The following is a 15,394-nucleotide window of genomic DNA, read 5'->3' as shown; positions in this document are numbered from 1 at the left end:
AGAAGTCAGGCCTTGCTCTCTCATATGTCCAGAACTGATATGGCCTCCTGGTTGAGATGCTTAGGCTGCTCTGTTCTTTACAGATCTCTTGATTGAGATATTTAGGTTCCTCTGGTCTTTACAGGCCTCCTGGTTGAGATACTTAGGCTGCTCTGGTCTTCACAGGTGTTGGGGTTGAGATACTTAGGCTGCTCTGGTCTTTGCATGTGTTGTGGTTGAGATACTTAGGCTGCTCTGGTCTTTACAGGCCTCCTGGTTGGACCTCATTTTTTAACTATATAGGTTGCTCCTGTTTATGACTACTCCCATCTCTCTCCTATGACGAGAGCAAATAGAAGCACTGGACTACACAAAAAACCTTTTGGGCTGCACAGAAAGACACTTAAAAAATCATGGACACAGAAAGCAATTGGATTTTGGAATCAAATAGTAGAACCACTTGGCGAGACTGTTCCAACTAAATGTACATATTTCTAACTATAAAACTTTGATAATCTTGGTATAGTCATATGCTACAAATCACCTGGTCAATAAGAAGTAGCGTAATGGTTTATTACCAAACTAGATATTTATGTTGCGTTCACATAAAAAGATTTTTTATCTTTTTCTTTTCCCTCCTTCTCCCTAATAGACTAGGGGTAATAAGGTCAGATAGGGATTTAGGATTATGTGATTAATAATATACTTGTATTTTAACACATTCAGTTATTTATTATTATTATTATTATTATTATTATTAATAAAAAAAATTATACACCTAAACATTTAATATTTTAAATTAAATGTAAAGCCATTTGAGGCATGTGAATTACCGTCTATATTAGCAAAGACAAAATACCAATGATGATAAGTATCTAATAAGATGCAATTGTTCTAGCAATATTGTGAAAATGATAAAAGAGATTATGTTATATATTAAAAAAAAGACAAAAGTCCAGATAATACAACTCACCACAAATGGAAATCAGGTCCTTCTCCACATATAAAGAGTAGTCCTCATATACACTGCAGCCCCATGCAGTAAAATGCAGAAAAAGGTATATGAGGATACTACCAAATAAAATATTCTTTTTTATTCAGACATGGTGAAAAACAGCCTTCTCAGCTTGTGAAAGACGCTCCTCTGACGCATTCTGGCACCTTTTTCGACCTTAATCATAGATCTTTTTTTTTTCCTTTAGGAACAATAAATTTATTAGGGAGGCTAGATGTTGATTTTAGATAGTCTCAGAATTAAAAATGAGTAGATCATTTAAAAATAAAAGTCATAAAGTTTGTCAAATTTACTCTAATAATTTTATTTGCAGCGAATTTGTTCACAGTGAATTGAAGAGAGAGAAGAAAAAGAGACAAAAAGAGAGAGAGACTGTACACTCCGAGTTATTGTACAGCGGTGATAAGTGAGAAGGTTGTGAGATATTTCAGTACAAATACAGCAGAACAAATCCACCATTTCAGTAATCAATTTCTACATATCGCTGAGCAGAGTATTTGGCAATTTTTAGGGATTTTTTACCTATCTCTATTACTGAGCTCTAATATCTTCATACTAGCTAAATATGACATTTAAAGGGAACCTCTCACTATTAAACTAAAAGTATCACCTTCTACAGCTCCTGGGCTGCATTCTATGAAGGTGCACCTTTTTCCTTGACTCCCTTTGCAGACCGCAAAAATAACTTTATAAAACATGACCTTAAGGTATGCTAATGACCTGTGTGGCTCAGATGGGCGGGCTCTTTTTCAGCTCCTGTCCCCCCCTCCTGCCACTGTTCGTTGTTCTCCTTTCATGATTGACGTGATGATGCCTCCATTATCATCCTTGTTGCTCTTTCAAATCTCACACCTGTACAGTCATGTCTACTCGCGCAGGCGCAGTTCGCTGTGTCATATGTCGGGCAGAGCAGAAAACATAGCTGCCCTCACGCGCACCGGTGAGCTAAATGCGCAGGAACGAGGATTAGGTCAGGTACAAGGATGACGCTGGTGAGCTCATGCACAGCGCGGACCATAATCTAACCATAATAAAAACATACAGTGGATAAAAAGCTCAGCGTGTAGATAAGGTTTGATCCTTGTCTACATGCTGAGCTTTTTAACCTCCTGTATGTTTTTTATGGATTTTTAACAATAAAGCTTCAGAGTTTTTCCAAGATAGTTGCTGGCTTTTTCCACTTCTCTTGATCATCACTGTTACACCAGGGGACGGGCTAATGTGCCTGGCACCATCCACCATATGGGATACATATAGGACTAGGTGAGCTGTGATAACGTATTCTTTTTGTTTATATACTTCCTCATGGAGGGTGATCTTGTGGCAAGAAACAATATCAACAGTTTAATGAAATCTCTTATAATAAACAATAATCCAGAGGAATGGAGACTCTTTATTGATTCGTCCAAAACAAGCCTAAAAACCATTTTTATGCACAATGGCAATGTTCTATCTTCATTTCCAGTTGGTTATGCAGTCCACATGAGAGAATCCTTTGAGAACATGAAACAGCTGTTGAGGCATCTGCACTATGACCAACATTTGTGGCCCCTCTGTGGGGAGTTAAAGTTGGTTGCCCTCTTAAATGGTCTCCAGGGTGGTTACACAGAGTACTGCTGCTTTCTGTGGGAGAGGGATAGTCATGCTAGAGAATATCACTACAATAAGGCTATGTGCGCACAGTGCATTTTTCGCGGTGTTTTTGCGCGTTTTTCGGGTGCGTTTTTGGCCTCAAAACTGCAGGACTTTGCTTCCCCAGCAAAGTCTATGAGTTTTCATTTTTGCTGTCCGCACACATCTGTTTTTTTTCAGCTGCGTTTTTGTGGTGCCACAAAAACGCAGCATGTCAATTATTCCCGCGTTTTTCACTGCGCTTTTCATCCATTGAGTTCAATGGGATGTTGAAAGACGCAATGAGAAACACAAATAGCTGCGTTTTGGTGCGTTTCTAAGACCAAAAACGCAGCTATAAACGCAGGAGGTGGGTAGTAAAGTGACTGTACAGGAAGAGGATTCCTTCTGTCAGTATATACAGAAGCGTGAATCCTCCCGGTACCGTCACCGCCGCTTCCACCTCCCGTCCTGTGCATGTATGCTGCCGTGCGGCGCCATGTCTGGGCGGGAGGTGGAAGCGGCTGCGAAAACAAAAGTTAACAGTAGAAAAAAAAAAAAGTTATACTCACCTGTCTGCAGACTCCCGGTGCCATGCCCGCTCCCATCTCCTCTCACGGTATCGCCACCCCCCGCTCCGGCTGTGTGCAGACGGCCGGGAAACCTCCGATGGATGCAGGACCTGGCGATGGATCACCTGATGCAGTCACCTGACGCATCAGGTGATCGTAAGTATCGCGGTGACGCGGGCGCCCGGCCGGTATCAGCGGATGCGTCAGGAGACTTCATCCCTGATTATCGGCAGCTGCTGCAGCGATCGGACGGGATCAGACTCCGCTACAGGAGCTGCAGGTAATCAGCACATAAGTGAGTATTATTATTTTTTTTTTTTTTTTTTGCACCGATGCATCTGCTGATCGTATAAACGGCTTTTATACAATCAGCTGATGTGTGATGGGATTCAGGCACTTGATCCTGACACATCATCTGATCGCTTTGCCTTCCAGCAAACCGATCAGATGATATTGGATCCGGATTGGACGGCGCGGGACCCTGACCCAGGATTACTGCGGAGGGGGGTTCTTTATTTCAATAAAGATGGAGTCACTAATGCCTGCGCAATCACGTCACCAGCGGTCACACTGTGCAGTGCCGCGAGAGTGGCACGGCGCATGCGCGAGACCTCGGGAGCATTGGGCGGTGTCCTCAGTATGGAAATGAGCGATGGGGGATGGCGTAAAGCGGCAGGAGGGAGACTAACGGACGCAAGAGAGCCCACCCCTGTGTACAGAAAAAAATATTTGCATACAAAAAGTAAGACTTTATAAACTATTTATTTAGTTCTCAAAGGGGGCAGAATAGCAACAGGAACCTTGCTAAAATGCAGCACAGGAGCTGCGGAGGGGGAATCTTTTAGGTTTATTACAAAATTTCTGCTGACAGGTTCCCTTTAATGAAAATGGAGCAACAGGGGTTGATGAAATTGATCAGTACTGTATGTCCCTAGAGATAACTGAAATAATTGGTAAAACATGTTAATGAGATCAAGTCATTAATGAATTCATGTTATAGTAATTTATAATAATATACCCATACATTGTTATGGGTCTAAATTGTGCCTTTGATTTTGTTGTTTCCTTTTTTGCCCAGGAATTCTTCCCTAGAAACATTGCATCTAGCAGAAATATAGGGCCATGTGCATAATCCCTTTCTCAGAGGTTTCTGTTACTGTTACGGCAAGCTTATTCAGCTGATAGCAGTACCATCTAACTCCCCCATACACATACATTCTCAGCTCTGTTGAGTGAGCAGGTGTTTTCTATGGATGGGAAGAGACATTTAGAAAGTATCAGACACATCTAACAGCAGTTTATATTATGAATAAAAAAGGATAGTGAAATTCGAAATCCAATATTTGGATTCTTTTTTTTTTACAATTATCATTTTAACAGATTTTTGTGGTACCCACAAATAGTCTGCTTAAACTGTTGAAATAAGTGCGTCCGACTGATATTAACCTAAAATGTAGGAGCACTTCAAGAAATTACATTGCGTGTACCCTTTAGGAGCAATGTCTGATATAAAGTTCATTCTCTGTTGTGTCCAGCTATATTACAGTGCCAGCCCTATATATATATTCCAGGTGATAACATTTATAACTGAGCACAACATCTAACTATTTGTACAATGATGCTCATCACAAAAAAAGGTTGAATTTGCTGATTTTTATTTTTTATTAGGAAAAAGCAAAAAGCTGTTGAGGCCTCTAAAGTTGAGTTCATGTCTTTAAACGTCATTCTATTGTTTTGATGTGATTTTCTTCTTAAAATAGAGTATGTTTTTTTCCAGTTATAGATTTGATTATTCATGTAATCCTTAAGATCATATTGGAATTTGTTTTTTTTTTATTTTCCGTAATCAGGGATTCTAGTTTTTTGAGATTACAGTGAACCTTGGTTAACGAGAACAATCTGTTCTGGGAGAGTGCTTGTTAACCAAGTTACTCATTCAGCAAAGCAAGATTTCCCATAGGAAATCATTGCAATGCAGACAATTTGTTCCACAACTTGTTAAATGTCCCATCCTGGTCCCCTATTGTGTCATTCCACACATGCACAAACACACACAAACACACACAAACACACACAAACACACACAAACACATACAAACACACACAAACACACAAGCACGCACACATACATTATGCTCACCTTATCTTCCGTTTCATCGCCGGTCTCCTGGGACTTGCTGTTCACTAGTTCGGGCTGTGTATCGGGTTACCATCACGACGAGGGAGGTACTTCTGCTGCCAGAGCACTGACGTCAAATGCAGGAGCTGATTGCCTCTGATTGGCCAGTACGCTGCATTTGAGTAGTGGTGACAGAGGAAGTTCCTGCTTCATCGCTATGGTTGCCCATGCACAGCCTATACTGGCGAACTACAGGACCCAGGAGGCCGGCGATGGAATGGAATGTACACATATTATGCTCGCCTTACCTTCCATTCCATCGCCGGCATCCTGGATCTTGTAGTTCGCCGTGAGAATTCCTCCCTTGTCGCGATGTACCGGCACACTACAAGAACCATTAGGCTGGCGATGGAACGGAAGGTAAGGTGAGCATAATGCTGTATGTGTGTGTGACTGTGTGTGTATGTTTGTATGTGTTTGTGCATGCTCGTGTGTGTTTGTGCGGAATGCAAGTGCGGGTTAGAGCGCGGTGGATGTACGGAACCGGAAGTGTGTGTGGTGAGTATTTTGCTCGTACAGCAAAGCTTTCTCATAAACCGAGTTACAAATTTACAGAAAGCTTTGCTTGTTAAGCGAAATTCTCATTAACTGGGTTACTCGTTAAGCGAGGTTCCACTGTACTATCTGTTTTTTTCTTTTAATTTGGGAAAATCCTAGAGGGGAATAAAATTGTTAGCTGTCTCTTTTGTAGATCTTTAATGTCCAGTTTAATGTAGACTAATTGTCGTTCTTCTTTAATAATTAATTCAATTAATTTTAGTGACCATTGGCTCAAAGTATCATTCCATTTAGCTTGAAAATCTTCACCATAAGATGCAGTAACAGTCTTTTTAGATGCAGTCCCCGGGGTATCCTTTGTTTAGATAAATATGTTTTTAGGGTATTTTGATTACACCAGATTTTGAGTTCTCGGGTCATTAAATTTTCTAGATCTTGCATTATGGTGAAAAGATTATTGTTCATGTCCATTGTAGAAGCAGCATCTTGACAAAATAATTTAGCACGTTTGTCCAGTCTTTGTGTATTATCGTCTATGTTGACAAATCTTGTATTAGTTTGATCCATTTTTCATTTTAGTTACAATGCTCCAAAAAATAAGCAATGGCCAGCAAAAAACAATTTCATAGAGAAATATAAAAATACCTCAAGCAGCCTTTTTTAGAGAGGGGGTTACAGCAACCGGAGCATTAGGAGAGGGTATGCAAGGATCAAGGGCACACCAAATAGCAAAATACTCAGGTATGTGCCCAAATATGACGAATAAGAATCTGAAATATGCTTTATTGGGACATACAATCATGAGTGGGAGGTTATGCAGTCCATCCTGAAGAAACATTGGCGAATACTTAAGACAGATCCTTTTCTAACGTCTGTTTTATCACATGCCCCCCTCATGACAGCTAGAAGATCTAAAAATCTGAACAACATCATGGTGCACATTATGTGCCCAAGATCAGCAATCCATTTAGATCGCGGGGCTCTACCTGGGGTTGTTACTCACGCGGCTATTGCCTGGTATGTATGAACATTCCTCAGTGTACCACTTGTGCATCTAGAAATGGCAAAAAATATGACATCAGACACTACTTCTCATGTGCCACTACTTATATTCTCTATTCGGCAACTTGTCCATGCTCCCTGACCTATGTGGGCCTCATATCCCGTGGGTTCCGCATTAGAGTCAGTTAAAACGTTAGGGACATTGAAGCAGCCAGGACCGTGAATGACATCACCCTATTAAAACATTTCACAGACATTCAAACTTCATCATGAGTGTAATTCTAGAGATCTGAAATTCTGTCAGATTGATGTCATCCACGGAGGCATTAGGGGTGCTGATCTAAAAGTGAAATTGGCTCAGTGTGAATTGAATTGGATCGCCACCCTTGATACTCTTGTCTTTAAAGGACTTAATGAATCATTAAGTGTTGCCCCATTCTTGGGAATTCTAATTCCTGGTCCCCTTTAAATATGGAGTTTTTGTTTTTAATATGTAAATTTTTTTGTATTTTATGTGTATTGTCTCTAACATTCATACATATTTTATATACAGGTATAAATTTATTTTATTTTCATTGATAGCCATTTATATTTACCATCTATTTGTGCTGAATGTGTGGAAAATGGAACATATTATCTGATACCTGGAGGATAAATGGAGCAACAATGCCCTGATATTTAATTATACTGTTTTATGAGATTTTCTATGCAGTGTTTTTTGTATAGTAGAGAAATATAAAAATACATATATGTCTTTCCAAAAATGTTATTCTATAAAATTGGGAACACATATATGTTTGCCATATTCATGAATTCTATCCAGCTATGTATTTTGTAAAAAATGTATGGACTTCTCTATATTGTTGTAATAGCTTTCATTTTTAATGTAATCTTAGAATATTGGGTGCTTTTTGCTGACACTCTTTGGTAGTGATACTCCCAATTTTAATTTAACCCCACCTTGATTACAACGGAGGGTAGTAACCTTCTTTTTAAATTAGATCACTTTCACACAGGTAGTTGTTGGACCATGAGGAAGGCATAAATATGCGCCGAAACGCATAGTCCTGAGCAGTAAAACACCCTCTTACCTGACATATATGTGATGTAGCTGTTATATACTTTTTAAAATGTTGGATAATAAAACACGAAAACTTTTTAACTTAAAAGGAATCTACTACATTTGTCCGCTTGATTTTGCTTTTTCCTAATGAAAAATACAATTTAGCGAATTCCTCATTTTTTTTGCGGCTGCCTCCCACCCTCCTCCGTGCAGACTTTCACATATGAGCTGCAATCCACTAAATAATTTACTGGTAAGCTGGCAATTTCTTTACTTTTTATATTTTTTATTAGGTTTTCTGCAATGAAGAGTTGGAAGAAGTTATACTTGCTAAAAACGTGAATAGATTTTTCCAGGACCTACAAAATGTCCTGTCCAGAATATAAATTTAAAGTGTAACCACTAGAATACTGTTATGTAGTAATGAAGTACATTGGCCTGTGTGTGTTTTTTCAAGACCATCCCCTGAAGAAATGCTATATTTTGAATTATATACTGTTAGCTGAGCATTCTTAGAATGATAGTGAACAGATACCTCAAGGTTACAGCTTATATTACTTGAAACTTTGATTATTTTGTCTAGAATGTATTCCATAGAGGGAATAAGTAATATTACCTAACATTTTCTATATAATTTATTTACAAAAAAAGTCATAGTCACTTTGGAACTCATACAGTAGAGATTTTGAAAAGCCCAAAAAGTTAATTCAGACTATTTTCTGTTGATCATTGTCACCTTTTTAAGTCAGGCTAGTGCGAATGAAGACATTTTTGGTTAATTTATATCTGGATCCCCAGTAATGTGCAACAATTTATTTAAAGAGATCAACTCTGCTAAATCAAGTTGTTTGCTGTATCAGCTGTACTCTTCCAGGCTGCTGTCCACACACTTGGCTCTGCTACATCAAGGTCCCTGTATGCCATGTCAGCTTTGCAGTTCTAAGGAGCTTACCGAAGGACATTGACTGCACACTAGTTCTTCTGTACCAACTTGCCTGACCAACTACATTGCCTGGAGCTCCCAGGTGTTGTCCGCACACTTGACTCTACTATTCCAAGGTACTGGTTCATATGTCATATGTGATATCCAGCATATTCTCTGATACACATGACATACAGCTTATCCAGGTCTACTGATCTTTACTCTTCCATCAGCTACTGGGCCAATCCAACGTTGATGTATCGAATGTCTTCTTTCTGTTTTGCTTGACCTTGATCTAAAACTTAGAAAATTCACCTCACTAAGTAAACCATAACAGAATCCCAACAACTCAGCCAAAAAGTGGTATACCATGAAATAGTTAGAGTGGAGTCACTGAGTTCTGAGGTGCATAAAAGTCTGCAAAGCTCTGCTGACTCAAGGACTGCGATGCTCCAAACCACCCCTACTATTAACATCATCATCTCAAAAAGTGAGCATTGTGAGCTTTATGCTGTGGGTTTCTATGATCAAGCAGATACGATGTCAAGCATCAGATGCAGTGGTGAAAAGCACACTTTCACTGGACTCTGTAGCAGTGGAAAACATTTTGCTGACTATCGAATTATGCAAGTTTGATGGACAAGTCTGGGTTTGGGAGAACAATTTTAAAGCTCTAAACATTTTGGACAGTTGTACATTCTTAACATTGTTGTAACACTTTGGGGCAGGTTGTCCTCTGTTCCAATAGAAGTTTGTCCCAGTCTAAAAATCAGAGTCTATAAAGACTTGAGTGGGTAAGCTAAAATGGGAGAGCTTAACTTATCTCCACCAAGCTCTGACCTCAAACCTGTTGAACACCTTTGGAATGAACTAGAACAGAGTTTGCAAGCCATAACCTCTTGTTCAAGATTAGTATTTTATCTCACAAATGTTCTTCCGGTCTACCAGGCAAAAAATTTTAAAGGACGCATTCAAAAATCCTATAGACACGATTTCCAGAAGAGAGGAAACTGGAATAGCAGCTTAATTATTTTAATGTCTATATATTTAGAATGGGATGTCATAAAATCTCCTCTAGGTGTAATGTATAGTGGTCCTTTGTCCACACAGTATATCTGAAAAAAATGTCTCAGGAATACTGATGAGCGAGTACTAAAAAGCTCGGGTGCTCGAGGCTCGGGCCAAGCATCCCAAGATACTCGGGTACTCGACCCGAGCACCGAGCCCAATGTTATCCTATGGGAGACCCGAGTATTTTTGTGAAATGACCCCCGGCAGCATGTAGAAACCCTAAAAATGGCACAAAAGTCTCAGAAGAGTGCTCAAATGACATGGCAACAGCATGGGGAAGACCCCTTGAAGCATTTATCTCTCAAAAGTCACAGCTGTGAACAATTTTGTCCGCGTTTTACGCCATTTTTATGGACTCACCAGAAAACCTTCCAAAATGACACCAAAATGAATTTTCATGGCGGAAATGTTAAGGGCACATACCCAATAGAGAGATAGAGCTAATGTATGTTACTTTTTGAGATTAATACATGAAAGATTTTACGTAAAACATTGTGTGGCACTCCGATGTCCCTGAGAAGAGACGTACATAAAGGCCTCTGAGTCTAATGTGCCCATTTTGAGGAAGTGAGTCTTTGTAGTATTTTCCTTTGCCAGGGCAGTCCAAAATTGTGAGGTTCACCAATGCCCCTGCATACAGACGTGCATGATGGCCTGTAAACCTGAAGTGCCCATTGTAAGGAAGTGGGTCTATTGTAGTATAGCCCTTTGGCAGGGCAGTCAAAAATTGGGAGGCTCCACGTTGTCCCTGGATACAGACGTGAATGATGGCCTGTAAACCTGAAGTGCCCATTGTAAGGAAGTGGGTCTATTGTAGTATAGCCCTTAGGCAGGGCAGCCAAAAATTGGGAGGCTCCACGTTGTCCCTGGATAGAGATGTGCATGAGGGCCTGTAAACCTGAAGTGCCTATTGTAAGGAAGTGGGTCGATTGTAGTATAGCCCTTTGGCAGGGCAGCCAAAAATTGGGAGGCTCCACGTTGTCCCTGGATAGAGATGAGCGAACCGGTCGCGGTTCGGCTCGAGGTTGGTTCGCCGAACGGACCTCCCGTTCGAGTTCGGTTCGTCGAACGTTCGACGAACCGAACTCGAACTGCATAGGAAACAATGGCAGGCAATCACAAACACAGAAAAACACCTAGAAAACACCCTCAAAGGTGTCCTAAAGGTGACAAACAACTCAAACACATTGGAAAGTGACAAGGACATATACTCATGCGAAAACAAAACAGCTGGACAAGGAAAAAGAGGAGGACACACAGATATAGGCATGGCACGCCCTTCTAAAATCATGTAAAACACCGCAAGGTGACTCCAAGCGGAGTCTCCATTTTTTCCAAAAATTGGGCCACACACACACCCACCCCTTCAGTGGCAGCAGTTGTGCCCCAGTTGTACACTTCACAGCTACATTTGCATCAAGCACATTCAAAAATACGCCATTCTTATCCGTCCCCAGGATGACACCGGGGTAGGTAGCAAAGTCTTTCCTGATCCCAGCTCTGTTCATCTTGGCTTCTTTTAAAAACACATCAAGCAAGGGTTACTCCAAGCGGAGTCTCCCTTTTTTTCCAAAAATTGGGCCACACAGACACCCACCCCATCAGTGGCAGCACTTGGGCCCTAGTTGCAAACAGGATGTTTTGATTTGCATCAAGCACATTCAAAAATACGCCATTCTTATCCGTCCCCAGGATGACACCGGGGTAGGTAGCAAAGTCTTTGCTGATCCCAGCTCTGTTCATCTTGGCTTCTTTTAAAAACACATCAAGCAAGGGTTACTCCAAGCGGAGTCTCCCTTTTTTTCCAAAAATTGGGCCACACAGACACCCACCCCATCAGTGGCAGCACTTGGGCCCTAGTTGCAAACAGGATGTTTTGATTTGCATCAAGCACATTCAAAAATACGCCATTCTTATCCGTCCCCAGGATGACACCGGGGTAGGTAGCAAAGTCTTTCCTGATCCCAGCTCTGTTCATCTTGGCTTCTTTTAAAAACACATCAAGCAAGGGTTACTCCAAGCGGAGTCTCCCTTTTTTTCCAAAAATTGGGCCACACAGACACCCACCCCATCAGTGGCAGCACTTGGGCCCTAGTTGCAAACAGGATGTTTTGATTTGCATCAAGCACATTCAAAAATACGCCATTCTTATCCGTCCCCAGGATGACACCGGGGTAGGTAGCAAAGTATTTCCTGATCCCAGCTCTGTTCATCTTGGCTTCTTTTAAAAACACATCAAGCAAGGGTTACTCCAAGCGGAGTCTCCCTTTTTTCCAAAAATTGGGCCACACAGACACCCACCCCATCAGTGGCAGCACTTGGGCCCTAGTTGCAAACAGGATGTTTTGATTTGCATCAAGCACATTCAAAAATACGCCATTCTTATCCGTCCCCAGGATGACACCGGGGTAGGTAGCAAAGTCTTTGCTGATCCCAGCTCTGTTCATCTTGGCTTCTTTTAAAAACACATCAAGCAAGGGTTACTCCAAGCGGAGTCTCCCTTTTTTTCCAAAAATTGGGCCACACAGACACCCACCCCATCAGTGGCAGCACTTGGGCCCTAGTTGCAAACAGGATGTTTTGATTTGCATCAAGCACATTCAAAAATACGCCATTCTTATCCGTCCCCAGGATGACACCGGGGTAGGTAGCAAAGTATTTCCTGATCCCAGCTCTGTTCATCTTGGCTTCTTTTAAAAACACATCAAGCAAGGGTTACTCCAAGCGGAGTCTCCCTTTTTTCCAAAAATTGGGCCACACAGACACCCACCCCATCAGTGGCAGCACTTGGGCCCTAGTTGCAAACAGGATGTTTTGATTTGCATCAAGCACATTCAAAAATACGCCATTCTTATCCGTCCCCAGGATGACACCGGGGTAGGTAGCAAAGTCTTTGCTGATCCCAGCTCTGTTCATCTTGGCTTCTTTTAAAAACACATCAAGCAAGGGTTACTCCAAGCGGAGTCTCCCTTTTTTTCCAAAAATTGGGCCACACAGACACCCACCCCATCAGTGGCAGCACTTGGGCCCTAGTTGCAAACAGGATGTTTTGATTTGCATCAAGCACATTCAAAAATACGCCATTCTTATCCGTCCCCAGGATGACACCGGGGTAGGTAGCAAAGTCTTTGCTGATCACAGCTCTGTTCATCTTGGCTTCTTTTAAAAACACATCAAGCAAGGGTTACTCCAAGCGGAGTCTCCCTTTTTTTCCAAAAATTGGGCCACACAGACACCCACCCCATCAGTGGCAGCACTTGGGCCCTAGTTGCAAACAGGATGTTTTGATTTGCATCAAGCACATTCAAAAATACGCCATTCTTATCCGTCCCCAGGATGACACCGGGGTAGGTAGCAAAGTCTTTGCTGATCACAGCTCTGTTCATCTTGGCTTCTTTTAAAAACACATCAAGCAAGGGTTACTCCAAGCGGAGTCTCCCTTTTTTCCAAAAATTGGGCCACACAGACACCCACCCCATCAGTGGCAGCACTTGGGCCCTAGTTGCAAACAGGATGTTTTGATTTGCATCAAGCACATTCCAAATCCACAAGCATTTACTCTCCCCAGGATGACACAGGGGTAGTAAATTCCTTCTGGATCCATGACTTGTTCATTTTGATGAACGTCAGTCTGTCCACATTGTCACTGGACAGACGCGTGCGCTTATCTGTCAGCACACACCCAGCAGCACTGAATACACGTTCAGAGACAACGCTGGCAGCTGGACACGACAAAATCTCCAAGGCGTAACTGGAGAGCTCTGGCCATTTTTCTATGTTTGAAGCCCAAAAGGAGCAAGGCTCCAGTTGCACAGTCATGGCATCGATGTTCATTTGGAGATACTCCTGTATCATCCTCTCCAGCCGTTGAGTATGTGTCAGACTTGTTGTCTCTGGTGGCCTTGCAAAAGAGGGTCTAAAAAAATTATGAAAAGATTCCATAAAATTGCTGTTACCGGCACCAGATACGGTCCTACTGGTACGGGTAGACTGGTGAAGATGACGAGACCGTCCCATGTTTGTCAAGTTACAACTGGGAGATTCCCTCCCTGCACCTGCACGGTTGTTTGGTGGAAAAGCCGAGCTAAGATCGAGTAACAGCTTCTGCTGATACTCCTGCATACGTGCGTCCCTTTCTATGGCTGGAATTATGTCACAAAATTTGGACTTGTACCGGGGATCTAATAGTGTGGCAATCCAGTAGTCATCATCACTTCTAATTTTGACAATACGACTGTCATGTTGGAGGTAGTGCAACAAAAAGGCACTCATGTGTCTTGCGCAGCCATGCGGACCAAGTCCACGCTGTGTTTGTGGCATAGAGGTGCTACCCGTTCTTTCTTCCTCTGACATCTCCCCCCAACCTCTTTCAACTGAAATTTGACCAAGGTCTCCCTCATCCGCTGAGTCTTCCATGTCCATGGACAGTTCGTCCTCCATTTCTTCATGTTCTCCTGCACCTTGCTCAACATTTCGCCTGCTACTATGCGCCCTTGTCGATCCCTGTTCCCCATGGTCCCATGCCTGCTGCGTTGGTGATGATGAACGTCTGGACCTTGGTGATGTTGTTGTCCCTTGCACATATGAATCCTCCTGTAGTTCCTCCCCTTCATGTTGTCCCACCCCCTGACTCCGAATAGTGTTTAGCGTGTGCTCCAGCATGTAAATGATTGGAATCGTCATGCTGATAATGGCATTGTCAGAGCTAAACATATTCGTCGCCATGTCGAAACTGTGCAGAAGGGTGCATAGGTCCTTGATCTGAGACCACTCCATCAGGGTGATCTGCCCCACCTCTGCATCTCGTTGGCCCAGGCTATACGTCATGACGTATTGCACCAGGGCTCTGCGGTGCTGCCACAGTCGCTGTAACATGTGGAGAGTTGAATTCCAGCGTGTCGCCACATCGCATTTCAGGCGATGAACCGGCAGGCCGAAAGACTTCTGTAGCGATGCAAGTCGCTCAGCTGCGGCGCTTGAACGCCGGAAGTGAGCAGACAGTTTTCGTGCCCTGTTCAGAAGGCCATCTAGGCCGGGATAGTGTGTTAAAAATTGCTGCACGACAAGGTTCAACACGTGAGCCATACAAGGTACGTGTGTCACCTTGCCCAGGCGAAGGGCCGCACCCAGGTTTGCAGCATTGTCGCACACGGCCTTACCAGGCTGCAGGTTGAGTGGAGACAACCATTTATTAAACTCGGACCGCAGAGCTGACCACAACTCCTCAGCTGTGTGACTCTTATTACCAAGACATGTCAAGCTAAAGACCGCCTGATGCCGTTGCGCTCGGCTGCCAGCATAGTAATGAGGCGTGCGTGATTCCTTCTGCGCAGTGAGAACGCTGGTGGCCTGACCAGGCAGGCTTGGGGCGGAGGTGGAGGACCCAGATGAGGTGGAGGATGCAGAAACTGTGGCGGAACTTGGACAGACAGAGGATTGACACACAAGTCGTGGGGACGGCAAGACTTGTGCAGCAGACCCT

This window comes from Anomaloglossus baeobatrachus, chromosome 7 (assembly GCF_048569485.1).
Source record: "Anomaloglossus baeobatrachus isolate aAnoBae1 chromosome 7, aAnoBae1.hap1, whole genome shotgun sequence".
Taxonomy (NCBI): Eukaryota; Metazoa; Chordata; class Amphibia; order Anura; family Aromobatidae; genus Anomaloglossus; species Anomaloglossus baeobatrachus.
Note: the sequence above shows the minus strand (reverse complement) of the source record.